Genomic DNA, 22,917 nt, shown 5'->3' on the forward strand with positions numbered 1-22,917 from the left:
CTCCTTTTCCCCCTTTGTATATGTGCTCTTGTGTTTGTTTGTGCATCGGTCCGACCATGTGGTGTTACAAATACAAATCAGCCTTACTCTCCATATTAGATGTTTAGAGGTGTCCCATTGATTTTTGAATCAGACTATGGCCGTCTCGTTCTTTTTGCTAAGTGGTCAAATCAATGACTCTTGGCTTTGACCATGCATTATAAGCACCATGGACCCCCTGCTTTAAGCCAACTCTACTGCAGCATGCAGTCTGGATACCGCCTACGCTGGGCTTGGCTTTCACTGCGTGTTCTGTGCTTGCTGTGTGTGCTGCGTGTGCTGCATGTACTGTGTTTGCTGCATGTGCTGTATATATTGCGTGTACTGCGTGTGTTGCATGTGCTGTGTGTGCTGCGTATATTGTGTGTGCTGCATTTGTTGCGTGTACTGCGTGTGTTGCGTGTGCTGCGTATATTGTGTGTGCTGCGTTTGTTGCATGTACTGCATGTGTTGCGTGTGCTGTGTGTGCTGCGTATATTGCATGTGCTGCATGTGCTGCGTGTGTTGCATGTACTGCTTGTGTTGCATGTGCTGTGCGTGCTGTGTATGTTGCGTGTACTGCATGTGTTGCGCGTGCTGTGTGTGCTGCGTATATTGTGTGTGCTGCGTTTGTTGCGTGTACTGCGTGTGTTGCGTGTGCTGCGCATATTGCGTGTGCTGCATGTGCTGCGTGTGTTGCGTGTGCTGCATATATTGCGTGTGCTGTGTGTGCTGTGTATATTGTGTGTGCTGTGTGTACTGTGTGTGTTGCGTGTACTGCATGTACTGCGTGTGCTGCGTGTGCTGCGTGTGATGCGTGTGCTGCGTGTGATGCGTGTGCTGCGTGTGCTAGCCTGGGCTGGCTGTTTCCCCATGAACTAAAATCCGCAAGATAAGCAGCACTGCATGGACAATGTCTGCTGTATTTCTATTTTTCTACTTCTTATTTCTTTGTTCAATTTTGATTCTATTTATAAGTGTAACATTCATGACATACCTTGCCATTTTCCTCACTTCCAATGATTCAGTGCCATCTTTGTCATGAATGCCATAACAGTGTAATAATAACACATATTGTTTGCTAGTGTCCTTTGTCCTGCCACATTTTGTGTTAATAACATTAATTTCTCATGGCATTATGTTTTGGAGTATTTATTTCACGATGAGCCTTGTCCAGTTCATGTCTAGCGCCCCTGAGTGCAGCGTTGCATGGCCTGTGTGCTGAGCGATTTTGCGGCTTGGCTCTTCGTTTCTCTGTGCAGCTGTGCGTCCCGGCTGGCGCGATTGATTAGCCCAGTGGGCAGATGTGAGTGTTGCCTGTCTTCAGGAGGCCTCTCAATTAAGCCCCTCACGTACTGGAGGTGGGGGCGGAGCGCAGCAGCCATTGGCCAGAGCCCGATAAGACGGCTCCCCACCCCACCGATGCCGTTGCCATGGCCCCCTCCAAAGCTAATTTTCTGAGAGTGGGCGGGTGCTAGCCACAAACTCCACCGATTCTAGCGGCTTTGTTTTCCTATTGATTACATTTCAGCTGGCTTTCCTGCGGTCCCCTTGCTCCCTGCCGTTCGCATTCTGGAAAATTCATTTCGGAATAGTGGAGGAGCGCATCAATCTCTGGCGCTGAGCCCTGACCCACGTCATCTTACTGCGCCCCTGCAGGTTGGCCTGTGACCCCAGCATTCCGTGGCAAAGTTCAATGAGTTCCCACTGCCCACCTGGGGAGCCAGGTCCTGCACATCCACTACACGAGGACCGGCTGTAGTCCACAGGTACAGCGCTACAAGCAGCAGATCCTGCTCACGGCTGTTCACAGTTGCCCAGTACAGCAAGTGTCAGTGGTATAGGGAACCCTTTCACTGAAAGAAACCTGAGTTGTACTTTTACTGTAGCAAGATCTAAAAACATTGCGCAAAGAACATGGAGTCGTATTTTCTGTTACGCTTTTAACGCCTATGAATTTGAAAATGGAAAGAGGCTTATTTCAGGCGATAGTTGTGAGAGTAACTGTCTGCCAAAGAGATGGAGAAAGAAAGAAAGAAAGAAAGAGAGAGAGAGAGAACGTGAGAGGGAGCGAGAGAGAGACAGAAGAGGGGAAAAGGAAAAGTGGAGAACTGCCAGGCTCCCCTAAGGTGCGGTGATGAATAGGCTTTGGCAGAGTCCCGGTGTCAACATGCGGGGCCATCCTCTGCCATTCAGCCTGCCGTTGCCTCTCCAAAGCCCCCACAATAGGATGTCCCCTATTGGCCACTGGATAAATATTGCCTGAAGTGTGGGGCCAGAGGTGTGCGGTGGCTGCATCATACTTAAATGGAAATCAATGCCGGAATACGGAGCCCAGCAAGGTGGGTGTGGATTGCTCTCTCCCCACGTAGGACACAGGTGTTTACGCTCATGGCAAGGCCAGCACAATCGCACAAAGGCCAGGAAAGGGTATGTTTACTTCGAAGTGAGCTTTTCTGCTGCCGAGGGAAGCCAGGGAAGTCTTTCGTACACCGCCCCCGCACTTTGAAGATTGGTATAGTCCGGCGTTAGCTCTTGTAGCTTAGCTTTCAGATTGATAACAAGAAGGGAGCAACCGGGGACTCCACTGCTTAACCGTGAGACGTAAACTGCTGAAAAACTGTAACTGGTTTCTTCGTTATACAGCACACTCGAAGTGCTTCAGAGGTATTTTGACTTAAAAGCGATTGAAATTAAATTAATAGATACAACGTGGTAAACAGGCTGAATATTTTCTGAACTTATTTGTCCTTGAAATTACTGAGCAGATTTTCCCACATTATAGATATTTTCCATGCTGTCTATACAAGACAAAAGAGGGCGTTTAGTAACATATGCAGAGTTTAGATAGTTAGAAAGTAATGCATTGCCATAGCAGACGCGTTTTCGCTTGGCCTAATTTAGTTCGCGTAACCTATTCGTGGCAGTAACAAGGTGCCGGTACGCTTGGTATGTTTTTTCCCTTCTCTCCTGTTGGCCTTCCCGCCAGGCCAGCTTCGCGGGGGCTGCACCTGCGCTCGAAGTCTGCCTACCACATTCTGTTTTCATTTCTCTGTGGTGAAGAACACAATATCTGATTAATTTGGTTTAGTTTGGAGGGGGTGGGGTGGACGGAAGTGTGCTGTTTAGGAGGAAATGCCCGGTTTACCCTTCCTCCAGTCAAGCAGAAAGGAGGATGTAAAGATAGGGTGGAGTGCCGGCAGCGGATGGATGTTAAAGGGTTAATGTTAAACATGGGGGAAAGTGCTTATCGAGCTGTTTCACCTGACGCTCCCACAGTAACCCATTAGCAGCTCCGCTGATACACTTTGAGCCATGAATGTAGTTTGTTGAGTAGCTGTCATTATGAATTTATATTACTTTCAAATTTGTTTGTGATTCCATGGGATTTTTGGTCTGGGTCTTTTGTTGTTTAGAAAAGCTGTAGCAGCAATCGCGTTTTGGGAGGAAATGTTCATGATTTACTGAATGTTACTGAGAAACATCCCATGTCATCATCTGATCCCCTTTTTAGGGTCGCAATGGTAGTAGGTTGAGGAAAGAACCAAAGTTGTCTCGCACTGACAAATATGTTGTTACGATATACCTACCCATGTATATGTGTACACATTATATATTTTTTCATGCATTTCAGTTATTTGGTACCGAGACCATCATTAATAATTCATGCTTTCCAAATGTATAATGTAATCTTGTCCCCAGCAAGGCTACATTTGATATTACATTAAAGGCCTAGAGGAAGAATAAATGTTTGCCAGAATCTCATGAAGTGATATTTCTGAAACTGCAGAGGCGCACGCTTCACTCAGAGATTTGCTTGCATCCTTTTAAGAGCCCAGAAAAAAGAAAGCAAAAACCCCTGTTATTTATTTTCTTTGGCACTCCACTCTTGCTCTCTCTTGCGTGCTTTTTTTGCTTTTTTAAAGTCCTACATTTGATTCTGTGCCTCTCTCTGTCTTTTCCTCCGGTTCTCATGATGTCAATTTAATTCAATCTGAGGGACGGGAAGCCGCAGTGCCTTTTAATGTGTCTTCGATAGGCACTTGTAACACATCAGATTTGCTCTCACCTTTCTTGGGGGACAGAGAAAGAGAGAGAGAGAGAGAGAGAGAGAGAGAGAGAGAGAGAGAGAGAGAGAGAATAAAGATCAATTATTTGGTGAATCTGAAGTTTCATTAAAAGCTCTTTTTTTATCTCCTGCTCTGTCCTGCGCGTTTTAAGTGGCCCATCTGTCTAAACATCACTCTGCTTTTTTTTTCTGATCATTTCCTCAACTTATTCATGAGCCATGGGAGTCGGGCTTTGTAGTCTCCATGTAGCCGATGCTACCCACCCCCACTGAATACAGCTATGTGCCTGCATAAAATATCTTTTTCTCTGGGCCTGCGAATTCTCTGAACTATGTTCACATGAATGGTCGACTTTCTGAAGTCCCCCCCCGGTCTCCCTCCCCATCCTGTCCCTTTCTCTCTCATCCTCTCTTCGCGCCCCTTCATTGAGGATTTGTATGCAGAAAATGACTGCGGTAGCTACAAAGCACGCCACATTATTCTGGATCATTTTTCAGGCCTCCCCCTGTGAGAGTTATGAAGAAAGATCCCTTAATGATGCACTCACTATTAACAATCTTTTAAGTCAATATGTCCCCTTTATTTTACCCTTCAATGGCTCCAATAAATCCCCCCCCCCCCCCCCCCCCCCCCCAAAAAAAGTCACACACACCTTAAGTGCCTTTAATCTGCCTGGGTCCTGCTAAGATGTGTCACTGACTAGGTGATTAGACTTTTGGTAATGGTGTCTCTGACACCCTTCTTGCTGCCAATGTCATGCTGGTTTTTAGGACCATGTGTGTCCACGTTTCAGCGCAATGAGGCAAATGATACTTTGTTCGCTGAAGGTTTATGATGTCCCCATTCCTCTGTCTGGTCTATCCTACATCAGTGGTCTTCTAGGCCTCAGTACAAAAAGGGATCAGCTGCTTCCACATCCTCATGTATATTCCACATCCTCATGTATATATATACATCCTCATGTATATAAACAATCAATACATAATTCCATTTTACAAACACACACACACACACACACACACACTTGATTGTTTACTTGCTATTTTTTTACTCTCTCAGGTAAGTGAAAGATCTTCAGACATGCACTCTTTGTGTGATGTGTCATGCACTCAGTAAAATCAATAGACAGAACAGCCAAACCATTTCGTTTCTCCTGTGTACTGAAGTCTAGTTTAGGAAGTCTATTTAACTGTTTCTTTTTGCTTTTGTGCTTGTACGTACATAGTATTGTCACAGCTGCTACCAGTCCACCACTGAATACATAAAAAATCTAACGTAAACCTAAATGTTAACATGATATGTTTGAATAGCAATAAATACACATTAAATGCTACAACATACTACAGGCCAAATAAGAATTTTCCTATAACCATGAACATAATTTAATACATTTTGATGGAATTACGTCCATTTCTTAGGATTTTAGAATTAAAAATAATGACTATTGAATTTGAAAGATCAGTTTAGAAGCCATTTGTCCATTTGTGTAGCATGGATGAGACACATTATGAGTAAGAGGGGCATACGAGAACATCATGGTGTGTGTAGCAGCAAATGTTTAGGCTGCTGAGCGATGTTGTTAAGTTAAAGGATCCGTTTGTGAATTCTAATTGTGAATGCGTAGTGCAAGGCCATGTGTAATCACCCCCGGGTGTTACCCCACGCCTGTATTGTGCTTACTCTTTCATGTATGAATTTACAGAAAGGTGTGTTTGCCACACACACACACACACACACACACACACACACACACACACACACACTCATCGTTAATTCCTCCACCATGGTATGCCTGTGTGAGGATGACTCATTTGTGCCTTTGCATCACTGGCTGCCAGGATGACCACAATGTGACTGGCCACCCCTGTGAAGTCGTGGCAGGGCTGCTATGTGATCTCCTCTCCCTCCGCCCTCCTCACACCTCTGATTCAGCCCCTGTTCGCGTGATGTGTCACTTCTCAAAGTAACGCGCTCCCTTTCGGCTGACCCCTCTCGCTGATCGTTTACGAACGGTCCGTTCCAAATCCCCCTGGCACAAAGCATGCCCCGAAATCCCACACGCTCAACTTTATAGTCCGGGTCCCCCCCCCCCATCCTCCTCCCGTAAAAGCATCTGTTTATCTGTGCGGCAGGCCGCCGCGACCGCGGCGAGTGCCAGACGTTCAAATCGCAGAGCCATAGAGCGGCACGGCGGACGAGCCTTCTTCACTCTCTTCCCGCATTCTTGCGGTCCCAGGTGCCGTTCCTCCCCTGTCCTTCCGTAGCATTCCCGGTCTGTTTGAAGGGCGCGCCCCGGCAGGCACGACCCGCCGCCGTTACAGAGGCGGCTTCGTGCTGAACCCTTTGGCCGCCTGCCAAAGGCAGTATTTTCCCAGCGGCCTCGGTGCGGGTCGACTGGGGGAGACGTGTGGTGGTGTGGGTTTCAGGGCTCTGCCCTCAGGCCTGCCAGTCTTAAACACTGCACAGGAAGCACAGCAGAGTCCAGAGCAGGCTGGCAGTACCTGCCTGCCCTCGCCAGTGCAAATGGCCTCTTTACTGCGAGAATTCTGGCGAAGTAGCGAAGACAGTTGCTGTAAATAGAGCGATAAAGTACACACATGAAAATGAAACCTTATATGTATCCTTACTTTCCAGAGGGTAGAGGCACATGTGAAACTAAATACTGTCTCACGCAATTTGTCCTGGTACTTCACTTCTATCCTTTAACTTGTTTAATTATTCTTGTTATTACATTTATTAAGACTTATTTATTAATAACTTGTTAATTCAAAATTTGGTAGGTCAAGCCTTCTTAGAGTTCAAAGAAACAGACTAGTTGCGCAATATGCTGACAAGGGTAAATTGGAGAATTATGATGCATAATAAGTTCTGCTCTCATATGTCTCATGCGGAGTCATACTGCAGTGTGCGAGTGATGAATTTGTCCCGGCCAGGAGTCTGCTGTCAGAGAGCCAGCATTGTGTCTGAGACAGGCACAGTCAGGTCGAGGAAGCGGAGACTGCCTCGCCGTCTCCCCTGGGCCGGACAAGGGAACTGGAACCTTTCCAGGCTGTAGTCTCAGACACGGGCCAGCTGCCTACCGGGCGGTGCCGAGACGCACACCCTAATTGCGGGTCTGCCTGAAGCATCTGTAGATGGAAGCTTGCATATGCAGGATGGGTGTGGAGAAACTAATCAAACGCCGAACTTGCTAATGAAGAAAGCACAGCTAAAGGAAGCTGTGGTCGTCACTCTGCTCATTCTGCCTTTAAGATGAAGGAAACTGAGCTCAAACTTATATGCATGGAGAAGTGACTCAGCAAGTAACTTTGATGTGCTTTACAACCTTACAAACACTCAGCCTGTGGCATGCATTCTTAAAGGCGTTCAGCCTATACCGTAGCTGACCTTACATTTGCATCTTGTTTTCACCAGTAACACAGCACAGTCAAGACAGAAGCACTGTCTGGTGGACTGGACCGTGTTCCACTTGACTAACTCACCCTTTAAAGTCTTTTGTAGTCCTGGGAGCATTGTTGTAGTTTATTGTGTCATGAGTAATTCTGGTTGACTTCAAAAGACTCACCCTGACAAACTGCACTACTGGGAAGGGTAGTGAATTTTTAATGACCCCAAATGATCATGTTTAGGGTCACAAAATGTAAATACAAAGTCTTTTCCTTTATCCTCCTGCACCTTTTTTTTTTTTTTTTTCTAGTGAGTTCGTCTTTGTCTTTGCTTAACTCTAAATTTGCCTGTGACCCAGTTTAAGTCACATGAAATTATTACATATTTGACGGAACTTGATCCCAGACGGGGCATCCCAGAAGCCAGTGAAATATCGGCAGACAAGCGGCTGATGGCGCGTAATGCGTTTGCCGCAAGCACGTGGGAGCGGGAGAGGCGTGGAGGGAGCAGTAATGGATCGTGTTTGTGTTTTTTTTAATCAACCAGAGCAATATCTCAGAATTAAGGACAAGCGAACGGTACATCTTCGCTGGAGGCTAAACAGATTTCAGATTTATTATAAGGAGAGGAGTGGACCAGGGTGGGTGCACCGAGAGGCGGACCTATTCCTACTCCGCTGTGTGTGTGTGTGTGTGTGTGTGTGTGCTGAATGAGAGTGTTAATTGGCTGATGCTATGGGACGTGAGCACACTACTCATGGCTCTTTAGTGACTCAGTGGTGGGATGGTTGAGGAGAGATCCTGGATAATGCAGGCATTGTTTCACGGAGTCGCCACTGCTCGGCAGGTGGTGGGAATAGTGAGTCGGACTGGAGGCTGGGGCGGGCCGTGACCGCGGCCGTCTCCCACTTCGCATCGACCTCCAGACCCACCACCCGGCTCCATCAGCCCCCCGCGCACCCGGAATATCCATCCATCCTTGTCGCCTGACACATTCCTCCCATTCGTATTCCCCCCCTCACCCCCGCCTCATTGTGCCATCACAGTCCTGTTTCCATCATGCTCTATCCTTAGGAAGGCCGGCCTGTAGCACGGCCTGGAGATGCACGTCTCCGTCCGCGGGAACGACCTCAGTGCACTAAAACAACCTGTTGTGATTCATCGGCTATCGACAGACCGCTCACGTGGCGTTTTACCCACGAGTACCGGCCATGCAATATTAATGGCAGTGAGTGAGGCCCGCCAGTAGAAAAGCAGCGCTGTGATGTGTTAAAACGGATACCAAGAGGCGCAGGCTGATGCCAGCAACCGCCCGAAAACACTTGCTCGGCTCTGCCGCGCGTCGTGGGACTGCGTGGGACTTTTTCGAATTGTCAGATTGTTATCGGTTTGCGAGGATGCCCGAAGCCACGGCTGACGATTTGCAGCACATGCGGGAGCTCTGTGCGTTCGCAGCTGCAGGGGTGGGAGGGGGGCGCGCCGCGTTTCTCCAGCCGCACGTGCTGTCAGTAGGACCGGCGCGAAGGTGGGATGCTTGGGGCTTTACTGCCCTGACCGTCGCGCGCATCCTCGCTGCCGCACGAGGACCTGAAACCACTTCACACGCTCGCCGCCTTTACAGTGTTTGGTGTTAAAACATCCCACTCTGGAACATGCTTTTGCCTTGTCTCGTGCGCCTGTTTTCACACCAGTGGAAGCTGCTGTGCGAAAGAGTGCTCGATACGCGGCGACGCGTCTACATCGCGGAGGAAAAATGCCTTTGATTGAGAAATCACTGTCACCTTGCCAGATGTCAGACAGAGATCGAGAGGATGTGCCTTTTTCTCTAGTGCTTAGTCGTTATCATTAAATTTGGCTAACAAAATTGCATTTCCAATCTTAATTAACTTAAGACCCAGTAATAGTCAGTGACAGCTTTTGTGTGTCAAATCCTTCAGGGAAATCTTATGTCCTCTAATTAAATTGATTAGAATTAATCAAGTGTGGGCCCTGTAGTGCACATATCAGAGAAAGTACTAAAATGTGCACAAGAGGCATTACATGCCTTCCTGCTGATTACCAAAGCTCATTAAAACTTGCTTAATTAATTAGAACACTTGACCAAGTGTGAGAAGTATAAGCTAATTGAGCTATAATAACAACATCACTTTCTTGATAAAAAATACAATGCAGTAATGCAAATTACTGGCCTCTACCAAAAAGAAGGGGGTAGGGCTTATGTTAGATATAGTTTTTTTGAAACCTCTCCAAATGTGTTTCTACTGTCGTAGATGATGCGTAATACCTTTGATGGATGGTGAATGTTTGTGTTGCATCTTTTTCCCCAAGGCCCAAGTTGTCAACTATCCAGTTCACATTTGCAAAGAGAAAGGAAAGGCATCAGAGCGTGCCTTATCCTGGGTTGCCTCTGTTTCACTGGCTTGTCAGTATGCTGGACTGCACCTGTCTGGGGTTCTGCTGGGGCTCAGGGTACCTGGCTAATAAGACTTCCATCGGCTGCCATCTGAACAAAAGTTCATTACAAAGTCACGGCGGAGCGGCGTCTGGTGGATTTAGATGTGTTCTGCTATTCTGTTTGTTGTTGCCGTTGTCATAACAAGCCAAGGTTGATCTCGGCAAGGAGGCGAGCACAGGATTGTGAGCAAAACAGCGGGAAAATACAAACAGAGAGGGGGTCTAATCCCCCCTGAGAAGCTCCCCCACACCTGGCCCTTTGATCTGCCTCCAATCATGCCAGCTCCATGACCCTGCGCTCCCCGATGCTGCCTTTATTACCAGCAAACATAGTTTCCAACAAATAAAAAAAGCAAAACAAAACAATGGCCTCCACCTAATGATGTCCACTCGTGCACTCCGCACTCCCCAACCGCTCCCATCTCTCGTCTCCTCTGCCCCCTCGTCTCTCTATCCGGGGTCACAATTACCGGAGCAGTCACTCCTGATGCTGTATGGCTGCATTGTCAGAGTTGCAGAGTCTGAAGCTTTAGGAATTTTGCTTCTCTTTAGACTGCTTCGTGAAATGTCTTCAGTATGTTTCCCAGACGGGGTATACAGACGCCATACCGTACGAGCCCCTCATTTGGTAATGAGTGCAGCTTTCTGGCAGCATGTTCAGTAGCAGGTCTGGCGTTCTAGCCTCGGACCGACGGTGCCCTGCTGTATGAAGGCAGCTACCTTATGGATCTTTTTAGGATGATGTGCAGTAGTGTCATATCAGAGAACCTTTCCGACCAAACTGGTACAGAAGGTTGCTTTCTTGACCTTATTCTTGGGTTTCATTTTTTTTTACTTCACAAGATTTCTGTTGCAGTTCGAATAGTGCTTCCTTTTTCTTATCTGAACGGGTCTGTGGTCTGTGGCTGTAATCTAATCTTTAATGTAATCTTTGGTCTGTGGTTGTAATCTAATACTTAAGTGGTCTGTGGTTGTAGTCTAATCTTTAATGTAATCTTTGGTCTGTGGTTGTAATATAATACTTAAGTGGTCTGTAGTTGTAATCTAATCTTTAAGTGGTCTGTGGTAGTAATTTAACCTTTAAGTGGTCTGTGGTTGAAATCTAATTTTTAAGTGGTCTGTGGTTGTAATCTAACCTTTAAGAGGTCTGTGGTTGTATTCTAATACTTAAGTGGTCTGTGGTTGTAATCTAATTCTTAAGTGATCTGTGGTTGTATTCTAATACTTAAGTGGTCTGTGGTTGTAATCTAATTCTTAAGTGATCTGTGGTTGGTCTAATACTTAAGTGGTCTGTGGTTGTAATCTAATTCTTAAGTGGTCTGTGGTTGTAGTCTAATCTTTAATGTAATCTTTAGTCTGTGGCCTCTGTGACACATACATAACTGGGCCTACATGCTTCATGTTAGCGGCGCATAATACCATTATGTGTCTTGCCAATGTTTAAAATGGCATTTTGTTGAATCTCTTTTTCTGTTGAAGGGAAGCACTTTAAATTCCTCCTGTCTAGTGCTGGAATTCCCTTAAACCACTTTTAGTCTATTTATATAAGGCTAATTAACTCTTTATCCCCAAACTATAACTGCATCCTATATATCTGTAACTCTAAAGGATTGTAGTTGTCTCTTTATGTGTTATTCCATGTATGCAACCCATTCCTCTACTTGCCTAATCATCAAAGGTACCAGTCTGAGGTCTTTAGCGATCCTCTTTAGAAACATCTAACCTCCCCTGGTTTGCCATCTGCAAACCCTCCCACAGTTAGGCTGAACTCAATGCGCTTTTGTAGGCTCGTTGTACTCGCTGGCCTGTGTGAACAGCGTCCCATCGCTCTGGTGTTTGGACACATGCACCTCGGGCCTCTGACCAGCGTCAGCTGCGTAAGCTGGCCCACAGGAAAGGTTGTCTGCGGGTGCCCCACACATGGTCTCAATCACCGCGTCATATGGGCCTGATGATGGTTTGTTGCGACAGAATTTGGTCTCCGCTCACCCAAAGCCAGGGATGCCGGGACTTCAAACGGTGTGGACGCGGAAAGTTCTGTAAGGTTCATGGGTTTTACTGTTGTTTTGAAGTCTGAGCTCCTCTTTGTCCAAGCATGGACTGATGTTTACACAACTGGCCTGGTGTGCAACACAGCCCCCCCCCCCCCCCAGCCGCCAGGGCCCATCTGTAAATAACGCTAGCGGCTGGTGTCAGACCCTGATCCTCTCTACAGAGAAATTCCTCAAGCTGCGATGCTGTGGAATGTTTGAGCAAAAATTAAGGATTTATTAGACACACACCCGCACACACAGACACACGCAATCACCTTTTTTTCTGCTTTCCCCACTGGCCTCACACGTGAGGGGGGGCTGAGATGCGGTTTTAAGACATTTATCCCTCCGTTAGCCCTGGGGTCCCAGAGGGCAGCTCTAATGGGAGTGGAAGGGCAGAAAGCCGCGCTCTGTGCCACTGCTGAGAGACGACTCGGGTAATTGACGGCACGCCAGCGGCCGGCCCTGGACGGCTGTGATGAGTGTGAGCCAGAGCGTCTGACTCCGAGGACTGTGCCAAGGGGGCTCGAAGCAGATGATCAATGACAAGTCCACTTCCGCCGTACCTGAGTGCACCAAAAATAATTTACCCTTTAGCAAAGCATTGTGAGAGCAGGAGTCGTGTGTGTGCAACAAGGTCTTTATTTAGGCACCTGTGCAACGACGACTGGATGTAGTCCAATCAAAACGCCATAGTCACACGTTACGTAACGCATGGCGAATATCTACAAACAAACATGATATGGAAATTACAATCAGATGTAATCGGATTTTAATCGAAAAGGTATTATCTGCAGGGGCTCTTCAGGTGGCAAAGATATTCTGTTCAGTGATTGTTGCGGGGTTGCCACTCTAATTCAATGACTCACTCTTCTTCATGCTAACCACTGCAACTGAAGTATTTTTATGGGCTTTTCCCTGTGAGCGAATAGATTGAAAAAGCACTCCGAAGCCACCCTGGAGATGTGTGGCTGTGTAAAAACATCTTTTATTTCCCTTGCGCTCAAATGCCCGGGCATGCACTGTCACCGTTCTGAAGGTTCTTGGAACTCCCAGTGGTGTTTTCTCACCCCTTTTCACTGGCTTTTCCCTCCTTCTCTCCCTCTCTCCCTCTCTCCCTCTCAAGTACCGTGGCTTTGAGAGGCTCCCGGCTCATTCGGACATGACAGTCTGGCGCGTTGGCCTCCTTTGTGTCGTAATTCCTTTGCCCTGTTCTCAGTCCAGCTCTCTTAGGGCCCATAAATAATTCATTGGCCACTTGAGACCCCCAAGCTGCCACGGCCCTTTTGGGTTGCTTACAGTTACCCCGTCCAGCGAACACACACACTCACCGTGTCAATGCGCTCTGGCCTCCGCTCAAGTGTTGCCTATTAAACACGCACGCACGTGCATACACACACACACACACACACACACACACAAAACAAGCGTGCACGCTTCTCACCGAGGGAGCCAGCTCGCAACTCCACTATGCCACAAGTGACTATGCTGGAGGCCCGTGTTAAGCTAGAGGAAGTATACTCGGGGTGGAACTCCACAGACGGAAGCGGAACACCTGGGTTTTCTCTGACACCTCAGAGAGAGACAGGCGGCTCGAACCCGATGACGGTGTGAGGGTCAGGCCACCATCTTGCCCACCTGAGGAGAAGGAGAAGGTCCCAGCAGCACCTGCCTCACCGGCGACCCCCCACCTTCAGCTGACGTAACCCCCGCCAACCTCGGGCCAGGTATACGTTACCCGCGGGCCGTACCTATAGGCCATGCAAACACATTTGTACAAGTTTTTGTCGATTAACTAATTCAGAAGTGAGCTTCATTATCTCCCCCCACCCCTCCTTAATTAAGACCACAATGCAAATTCCTTCATTAATACTGACATGGACAATTTCTCTGCAGCTCCGCAGGGACGCGATTATATGCGGGCCCCGTTGAGCAGGTTGCGAGGTGTCACCACGTATTCAGATGCCATGCTTGTTTAATTGCAGTAAATGTAGCATGTCTGGATAGGTAGAGGTGTTTTTGAGGGCCTACGTAGGAGAGCCGATGCCGAGGCTGGGACCCCTCTGCTCCCCCAGGCAGCTGTTTGCAGGGCCCTGGCCGCTCCCCAGGGGCCCCTGCGGGACCACGTTGTTGGACTCTTGTCTTTTATAGCGGCAGCCGTAAACATGACAGGTTGTTTGGGCACCATCTGTTTAAAATGACTGCCGCATGGTAACAGGGAGATGAACTGGTGAGTTGCTTTGTGTCTGTCTCCGCGCTAACAGTCTCGTCTCCACATCTCTGCAGGTGGATGTTTGACGGGAGAAGGCATGAATGTGTCCAGCGAACGGAACCTGGCGTCTGCTTGGATGCCCGTCAACACTGTGTACACACACACACACACACACACACACACACACACACACACGCAAATTCACACACATGTAACCGAGACAGAAATAAGCAGGTTTTTTTCAATTTCTGACAGATCCATCTGAGTGGCAAAGGCATTCTGTGATTGCCAGTTTCCTCCGTACTGCATCACCCTCCCCAATTATTTGCATATTCGAAATGAGTCCTCGGATGGTGCACTCATGAGTCCTCGGATGGTGCATGCCGATCGCTGCGCCCTCGGGGCCTTGTGCATTAGGCGTTCAAGCATTCCTGAGGTTCTTTTACTTTAACCATCTTTGCCTAAATCAAAACGCGTCTCTGCACGTACCTGCGTGTCACCTTGAGGGATCTGCCTGTTAATTCACTCTGACCTTTTTTCCCTCATCAAGCTGAGATGCTGTGAGCAGACTTCTCACTGACCATTAAGTGACCTCCTGGTGTGTGAGTCTTTATCTCTGGACTGCTCGGTAATGCACTGCCCACTTTTACATTGCGCTTCAGGGAGGGCTCCATGGCTGCATGTGTAAAGATGCATCAGAGGAAACCTTTTCCCTATTTTTGGGGTTAGTACAAAATACCCCCCCCCCATATTCTCTCTCTCTTTAAGCTTTTTTTAAGCATAGCAACTTAATAATATTTGATGTGTGAAAATTACAGTAGTGAGGTGACTGAGCAAAGCCAGAGACAATAGTACTCTGTGTTACGTTAACACCTGTGAAGTTTAACAGCTATTTATAACCAATGGCAGTGCCCTGGTTATAACACCATGGATGTACTTTGACTAGGTCATTGGAACCAAGTGGAACTGATTTGGGGTCCAGGAATAGACTGGGCTAAAAGAAGCCACTGGATTCTTGTAAAGGTGGACTTCATTGCGGTTAAGTACTTGAACATGTCAGTCTTTTTTAAAGCAGTCAAGCAGTATGGAAATAAAAACAATTGATCAAATATTGAATATTTAGTATGGATTATTAGAGTATTGAGTTCTGATTCTGGTTCAGTATGGCATATGTTAGAATGAACAAGCAATTTCTATGAATATTGATCTACAATGCGATACAGATTACATTATAAGCTTGTCCATTAAAAATCCATTTGAAATAATTCTGTTACCTCAGTTCAAAAGGCGATTTATTTCTTGAATAGAGGGCAAATATATTTATCATTTTACAATCACCATTTTCTGACCTTGTCAGTTCATCAGCGTTTGATTAGAAGCCTAGTACAAATTTATCCATTGTCAGAATCGTCATGACCAAAACTTAGCATAATGCACTTTTTGTTGAATATTCATGGGTTGACCCTCTTCAAAGTTGAAACTCTTTATTCATGGGTCATGAATACTTAAACTTTTTTCCTTCAGATTAATTTCCTCTTCTGTCTGTGCTGAATAAGACCATTACAGTTGTGCGGCTTTAATTAAGCACTGGCTCTCAATACAGAAGGCTGTACCATCTGGTTGTTGTCGTGTACACCGCAAACATAAGGGCAGTGACAAAAATGAGACGAGCATTACAACACCAAGCCAAAAAAAACCTCAAACTTTTCAAATTAGAGATGCCAGCACAAATGTTCTTCATAGTGTCACATACTCCAACATGCAATAGCACATGCAGGTGTCTGTCATGCAATATAGCACATAGATGTAGAGCAAGTACAGTCCAAAAGGAGGATAGGGTGTGCTTCAATAATCCTACCTGACTCTCTCTCTCTCTCTCTCTCTCTCTCTCTCTCTCTCTCTCTCTCTCTCTCTCTCTCTCTCTCTCTCTCTCACACACACACACACACACACACACACACACACATACCCAAGGTCATTTTAGAACCCATCACAAAGGGAAAAAAAAATAAAAAATTATTGAGGAGGTATCAAGGAAAAGTGTTGTTAAGAGTAAAGTTTTTAGCTGTGCTTTGAAGGAGTGCCACTGACAAGCTGCTATCTGGTGACCTAAGGACAGGAGAAGAGCGGCATGGGTTCAGGAGTGCACTGAGCTACAGAGCGGCAGGACCATGAAGGGCTTGGTTGGAAGTCAGCGGAAGTCACCAGAAGAAACAATATGAGCACCTCGCTCAGTGTGTCTGATGAGGACCATGAGTCTGGAATAGTCCGGGTGAGTCTGGAGGAGTGTGGATTAGTCTGGAATAGTCCGGGTGAGTCTGGAGGAGTGTGGATTAGTCTGGATGAGTCTGGGTGAGTCTGGAGGAGTGTGGATTAGTCTGGAATAGTCCGGGTGAGTCTGGAGGAGTGTGGATTAGTCTGGATGAGTCTGGTTGAGTCTGGAGGAGTCCAGTTGAGTCTGGAGGAGTCCGGGTGAATCTGGAGGAGTCTGGATTAGTCTGGAGGAGTCCGGATGAGTCTGGAGGAGTCCAGTTGAGTCTGGAGGAGTCCGGGTGAGTCTGGAGGAGTCTGGATTAGTCTGGAGGAGTCCGGGTGAGTCTGGAGGAGTCCAGGGGAGTCTGGAGGAGTCTGGAGGAGTCTGGGGGAGTCGGGATTAGTCTGGAGGAGTCCGGGTGAGTCTGGAGGAGTCTGGAGGAGTCTGGGGGAGTCTGGGGGAGTCTGGCTGCTGCCTTCAAATGCACTATGCATCTTCTTAAAGTCCCGGCAGGAAGACCAATGAAAAGAGCACTAAAATAATCCAGATGGGAGCATGTAGCAGCATATATATATATATATATATATATATATATATCCAAAGATTCAGGTGAGTAACTGCAGTGTACTGTAGTAAGAGATGTAGAGACATTTAAAATGTTTCAGACAGAGGTCCTTCATCAGCTGTGCAAGGCAGCTACACCATCACCTGCCAACAATCAGTCAACTGATTTCAGAGTACAACAGTGGGACCAACAGTCAAATCCATGGAAACCTACCTGACACAGCTGTGTGCACACGTAAACACGTTTGAGCGTCTGTAAAACAGCCGGTTGATTTCTATGTTTTGGAGCACAGAGTCTGGCCTTTGGAGAGGGAACCAAGCTGAGAGGTACGGGGCAGAAGAGACCGAATGCTGCCCCTCATCTGTGCATTTATGAAGCGTGTTATGTCACAGCAGCGGAGCACGTTGTATAAGACTCCATCCAGCTTTTCATGATAACCCGCAGATGTCATTCACGGTGAAATGTATATGTTTATCTTATTGATAACTATTAAAAGTCCCAGAACACCAAGCGTATTGTGACATGTAATCTGCAAAGCTGTTATTCTTGGCAGTTGATTCTGCAGAAATCGATACTGATTTGAGCATGCTTGCAGAGCGTGGACACGTGAAACCACTCGAGCTAGGTTTGAGCATACCAGGCTGAGATCAAATATTAAGCAAGTTTAAGAAGTGCATCACCACATCAAAGGCCCCAGCTTGCACGGCAGGAGATTAAAGGAAGTCTTGATAAAGTGGGTGAAGGAGACAAAATTGTCCTCCCATAGTCACGCTGCATCAGCCAGTTGATACTTTACTCACTGTATGCCAAGCCCAAAATCTAACAGCTTCTGATTGGTCAGCTGCTGAACGTGTGCAGAAATGACAAGGAGCTGAAAAGCCAGTCGTCCAGCAGTTGGGCTGTAGTTCTCCCGGGTCGGATGTATGCCGAGTGCTCTGCATAGTGTGCGGCTGATGAAGGGCCAGCAGAAGAGTGCCAGGCCCCGTCCTGGTCAGCAATCGGGCCTGCTGGGATTAAGCTAATGAAGCCTTCTGGTCATCCTGGGCTGTAAATCAGCCGGCGATCCACAGGCAGCGTCTGCCTTGATTTCCCGGAGCAGGACGGCGGTGGAGGCCAGGGACCGCCGGATCAAAAGCTGCGGCCTCTGCTCCCCTCAATGCCGCTCAAAGACTCAGATGGCAGATAGCGGCCGAGATAACCCCGCACTCAGACGAGGGGAGATTTATTTCACAGAGAGAGTAGGATAACCGTGCTGAGCTTGAAGTCCTCACTTGGACCGCATGGCCATAAATAAAACCCTAGCTGGATAAAGGATTTTTTTTTTTCGCGTGTCATAGCATGGCGGTGCCCCCTAACCCCCCCCCAAAAAAAGATGTTGTATTGGCACGGGATCCGTAGCTGGCCGTAGTGAAAGGGAGATGCCGGAGCTGAGGGGGTGAATGAATAAAAATGAGCCCCAACCCTGCCAGCCGTCTTTCTCCTGCCGTGTGTGGTATGGAAAGGGGCCCTCATGAATATGCGCTGAGGTAAGCAGCATCTCCGTGGCGACCCAACCCTTCTGCTCTTTTCACTTCACAGCCCTTCGGAAGCAGCGGACGCGATGACGGTGACTGTTACCTGAAGCGCGGCTGCACTCGGAGCCGCGCCTCGTACCCTGCTCCTTGGCTCTCTGAAGGGATTAAAAGATTTATGTCGCAGTGATGAAATCTTGGGAGAGCCTTTGCTTGACTTGTTGGGCTCCAGCCCAGAGGCATTGTTTTGGAAAGACTTAACCTATAATACGACTCAAAGCTACAGCAGCCTTCTCCTGAGAGAATGTCTCTCTTCCTCTCACAGAGAGACCAGCCCCTGATGGCTTCATTGCTTTGCAGAGTAAATAGAGCTCCTGTGTGTGTGTGTGGATGTGTGTGTGTTTGTGTGTGTGTGTGTGTGTGTGTGGTGGAGGGGGGTGTCTGGGGGAGTTGTGGGTTCAGCTGCTGCGTTCCCATTCTAATTTCAGCCTTGACTAACGTGGACTCCTGTATCCTTCCTCTTTCAGAGAGTAAGGCTTTCTGGGGTCTACGATCCCCCCCATGGTCCTCTGCACTGTGGTCATGTGACTGTTCCCAGCTTCATTTCTTTTGGCAGTGAGACACACAGCCGCCCCCTCACAAAGCATCAAACCCACTGCGTCCTCCCGTTCACCTCTGTCCACGTTTCCCAACAGAAAGAATGTGCACCTCACAGGGACCCCGCACGGCTGCATGGCCATGCTCACAATGCAACCGCCACAACACCCATCAGTGGACTTCTGCATTCTCCAGGCTTGACTGATCAGCTGTGCGGTAAGGCATCACGCTTTGGCCAATCCCGAAGCTCCGAGCCTTCTCACAGGAGCTGGGCTGTTGTGACAGTACCCGACTGACTTTTCCAAGAGCTGATCTAGCCGAACAGGGGACCTGGCTGAAGAAGAAGCAGAGAGGCATTTTCAGTTCACACACACACACACACACACACACACACACACACACACACACACACACACACACTCACACACACACTCACACACACACACACACACTCACACACACACTCACACACACACACACTCACACACACACACACACTTAAATATGAGAAAGTGCAGCAGCATATGAAACCTGAAAAAAAGTAGTAGTTCATGTTTATGATACTAGTTGAAGACCTTAAGTCATTTGTTAACGTCAGTATACGTCAATAATGTCAGTTTAATATAGTAGAGTATTAGTAGGATATATTTTAGTATAATATATTTTAAAACAAATTAATATCTGATTACTGTAAACATACTGTTAAAGGAACAAAATAAATGAACTGTGACTGTGAATGGCTTTTTTTTTAGTATGGGTATTTTTTTCAATTGAATAATTGTAAAGTATTTCAAGATTTTTTTGTTTGTTTTTTGCATTGTTTTAAATCCATATTTATGCCAAAAATGAGCATGGACGTAATTAAGCAATCAGAACTGAAGCCCAGTGTTGGTCATCTTCAGCCTTAGTGCTCCCTCCAGACTCCAGCGCAGTTGCAGACAGCTTGCGGGAGAGTCGTTGGGTGGCGTGGCGACGAGCCTGGCTCAGGCAGGCGTGCATACCGCGGGGCTGCAGCAGGCGTGGCTGCGTTTGGCTGGGTAAGGGTCAGCGGAAAGACGTGCGTTGGGCAGCGTGCCAGAACTCGCTGGCTCCTCTGCTCTCCTCGCTGTGGTTCATGGGTCTTCACCCGGGCGGGTCTGTGCCCCTTCTGCAACCTTCGCAAAAAACAAAAATTAAAAAAACAAAACAAAACAGAACAGCAATTATATGAGCGCACACACACAGGAAGTGAAACAGAAGAGGATAGCGAATGAGGTGGGGACAAGTTAGGGGTCCTTGGGTTCTGCTTGGCATGTAGAACGGAGAGCGTTCATTTAAGAGAGCGCCTGAATGCGCTGATAACAGATAACAGTACCTTCGTGGCTTCAGTACACGAGGGATAGTATATAGTGTGTATTACTGTGTATTACTATGAATGATGTATATTGCTGTGAAGGTTATTCATTTATTTTTATGTCCTTTAATCAGGCTATAATGATGCTCTGTGACGGTAGCCAAAAGCCTGCGATGCCTAAAAGATGTTAAATATCAGCAGCTCCTAACCAGGTGAATACCACATTTCGCATGGCTTATATATTCCTCTGCGTGACTTTGTGTAAGTGTTCCTGTCTGGCACTTCTCTACCACCGCAGGCGAGCCAGAGGCACCTCTGAAGCCGTGTGCCCTGCCTAGCCCTCACCTCCCCGAGCAGAGCCCAGCACTGGCTCCCCTGACCCTGTCAGCTCCGGAGCCCGTCGGGCTGACGAGGCCGGCCGGCTCCGCGTGTCTGTCAGGAGGGCATCAGCGCGGCGGAAATGGTTCATTTGATTCCCTGACACGGGACGGCACATGCCGGTGGGCGAGGAAACAGAGGTGAGCCCCGCCATCTGACAAGCGGGCACCGGGCAACCCAGGGCGCAGGGAGAGACGGAGCGAAGGACATGGCACTCGCTCCAACACCAGGGCTACACAGCTGGGCATCGGCCCTCTAAGACAGGGAGGAGAGGCATCATTAGAATTCAGAGGGCAAGAACAGTGAGGCTGTGTGTGCAAGCCAGCGCCGAAAGATATGAACAAAAGAATCCGCTTGTCTGAAGAGCTGCTCTCGCACGGTGATGCTCGGGTTCTAATGTAAGCTTCAAGCCGTCTTGACACGTGTAATATTCCTATAAGCTTCTAATCAGGTAAATTTAATTTATTATGGACTATTGTTCTCTTTTTGTGACTTTTTGTTAAAATGTAATAAAATGAGAAATCTGAAAATTTAGAAGGATTTGATCAAAGCATTCCTCATGTGGTCACCAACCAAGCATTTGTTGATGTTAAAACAGGACTGAAATGTAACAGTAGGACTTCTGTTTCTGGAAGATTCTCAGGGTACAAAGAAAGTACAAGATCCACAAGAAATGTTACTGAAGTGCACAGAGCAGTGAGTGTAAGGACTCACTCTCCTCTGCTGGTGGGACCGCGGTGGGGCTTGGGAGCGGTTAGTGGGCCAGGGGTTGCAGGTCCCAGCTCGAAGTGCTTTGCTAGGCATCTGACTCCCCTGCTCAGGTTGCAATTCTGGGCCCTAGAGACTGGCTGTCAGGGCTAGTGGGCTGTGGTGGGCTGTGGTGGGGCGCGCGTGCGTGCGGCTTCCGTCGGGCCTGCTCGCGCAAACTCTCTGCCGCCCTGTTGACGTTGGCCGCACGAGAACAGCCTGGGCAGGTTCTCCTAGGCACTGCCACGTATGCAAACAGTTTAGGCTTTCAAAAGCTTTTCAGGGGCCTGGCTCTGCATGCCGCCACGATCCTCACGTGGGGCCGCGCGCTCGCGTTTGAAGCTGCGGTCTCGACTCCATCGCTTAAATGCCATTTTGAGGTTCGGTGTGTGTGCAGCATTGAAATTTCATTTTGTTCCACTAAATGTGTGAGAAGAATGGAATAATTGCCAAAATATACCCCTTTTAGAAACTGAAATTACAATCATAAAGGAATTCATTTTCTTACGAATTACAGTAAAATGCAAGCTAGGTTGATGGACTTTTCCTTTTCTGGAGTGCCATTTGATGCAGTAGCAAATTGCCATTCATTTTGAATGAAAGCACGTCACTTCATACTTCATCTGGCATTACCTCAGACCCCAATTATTATCTTGAGAGTTTTGAATTGTGCATTAACTAACTGGCAGTTGGAACTTCTATGTTAATGTGGCATCCCTGCACCACAAATTAAGTGGGCTTCAGCATTAGTACGCTGCTAATTTGACCCTTGATACAGGAACTCAATCAGACCCGCAGCAAAAGCACTTAGCCTATGGTAAGGATTAATGACGGCCATCTAAAACAATTTGGAACTCAATCGGTTTAACAGAGGAGGGGTAAATTTAATATGATAATTGATCTTCTGGAGCCAGAGTTGCGTAGCAGGGAGGTATGTAAATGGGAGACCCTTACCTAGCATCTTAGCTGCTGTTGCGCTCATGGTTGGAGCCATTTTCATCAGGGACCTTTGTGGGGACACGTTCTTTTCAGAGCTTGGGGAGTGAACCTATCTGACCCCATACCGGGCCTGTGGCGGTTAACCGCATTTCCATAAATCGCAGCTTCCGCTGACATGCCAGCGTGACGCAAATAAGTGTTTCTAATGCTATCAGATGGAACCAGAGAGGACAGTGTTTTTAATACAGCGGAGAAACTCCCAGTGGGCCTGTTATTGCCACTATAGAACATCAGTTACACAGTTGCGGCAATAGTGTTTTAATTGATTCGTTTAATTAGCAGGAGATGGAGCCTGTGTCTTGTCATCCCGGATCATGGGGGGGGTCCGCGTAGCCTCTGTGACGCTTGCCACTTAACAGT

The 22,917-nt window shown here is 47.5% G+C and overlaps 1 long non-coding RNA gene across 4 annotated transcripts; it reads left to right on the plus strand.

Moving 5' to 3' along the window:
* Nucleotides 1-2,187: 2,187 nt before the first annotated feature.
* Nucleotides 2,188-21,278, plus strand: LOC145659315 (uncharacterized). Of its 4 annotated transcripts, none has more exons than XR_014125403.1 (7): nucleotides 12,220-13,688; nucleotides 14,248-16,445; nucleotides 18,571-18,864; nucleotides 19,031-19,316; nucleotides 20,003-20,137; nucleotides 20,568-20,645; nucleotides 20,732-21,278. It is a non-coding gene; the product is annotated as an uncharacterized LOC145659315 (long non-coding RNA). The 4 variants fall into 4 exon arrangements; XR_014125402.1 differs by having other exon boundaries at nucleotides 14,248-14,609; nucleotides 14,724-18,864; XR_014125401.1 differs by lacking the exon at nucleotides 12,220-13,688 and adding an exon at nucleotides 2,188-2,360 and having other exon boundaries at nucleotides 14,248-18,864.
* The last annotated feature ends 1,639 nt before the right edge of the window (nucleotides 21,279-22,917 follow it).

Source organism: Electrophorus electricus, chromosome 9, assembly GCF_041902795.1.
Source record: "Electrophorus electricus isolate QZ-2024a chromosome 9, ASM4190279v1, whole genome shotgun sequence".
Taxonomy (NCBI): Eukaryota; Metazoa; Chordata; class Actinopteri; order Gymnotiformes; family Gymnotidae; genus Electrophorus; species Electrophorus electricus.